The 600-nt window shown below is 29.0% G+C and overlaps 1 protein-coding gene and 2 long non-coding RNA genes across 3 annotated transcripts in view; 1 reads left to right on the forward strand and 2 right to left on the reverse strand.

Annotated features, from left to right (window-relative positions):
* LOC110262395 (putative disease resistance protein At3g14460) overlaps positions 1-600 on the forward strand; it is a 98992-nt gene that overhangs the window by 53142 nt on the left and 45250 nt on the right. The window lies entirely within an intron of this gene.
* LOC110268621 overlaps positions 1-600 on the reverse strand; it is a 41201-nt gene that overhangs the window by 18065 nt on the left and 22536 nt on the right. The window lies entirely within an intron of this gene.
* Positions 1-600, reverse strand: part of LOC110268620 — a 19578-nt gene that overhangs the window by 13190 nt on the left and 5788 nt on the right. The window lies entirely within an intron of this gene.

The raw sequence follows: 600 nt of genomic DNA on the forward strand, positions 1-600 counted from the left end.
TCGATTTACCATCTTGCGCATACCGAGTCTTACTCTAATTAGTATCAGTTCCAAACAAAATTAGCCTACAAGATATCAAGAAAACTAACCTTGAAGACAGCTAGTAAGTTAAGTCAATGTCTAAAGTCCAAACAGTACACTATTAATTGCCACCACACTTCAACCCCACACCAGCATTATTGTTCTTAATAATGATAGGATTATTCTCTACATACAAATCATTTACACATACAAATTTATACAAGTCATTTATATTGTATTGTTTAAGAATTTTTTATGTATGTGTATTGATAAGTTTTATATAATTCAAAACTCTTCTTCTTCTTCCTTGCATTATAAAAGTGAATTTTATTGAATTAAGATTAACTTGTATAAACTTGTATGTCAAAAAAACTTGTATCTCAGGTCTCATAATGATATGCATTGATATCAAGATATGATTATGTCCTACTATAATTATATAGTTAATTAATTTCCACAACGATTAGTTTTCCTTGGTCCCACTTTTGCTTTTTAAATACTTTGTTTCATTCTTCAAATAAAAATGAAGTGCAAACCAGCTATACACTCCACCCTTTATAAACTTATTTGGGTGGGTTT

Source organism: Arachis ipaensis, chromosome B02 (genome assembly GCF_000816755.2).
Source record: "Arachis ipaensis cultivar K30076 chromosome B02, Araip1.1, whole genome shotgun sequence".
NCBI lineage: Eukaryota > Viridiplantae > Streptophyta > Magnoliopsida > Fabales > Fabaceae > Arachis > Arachis ipaensis.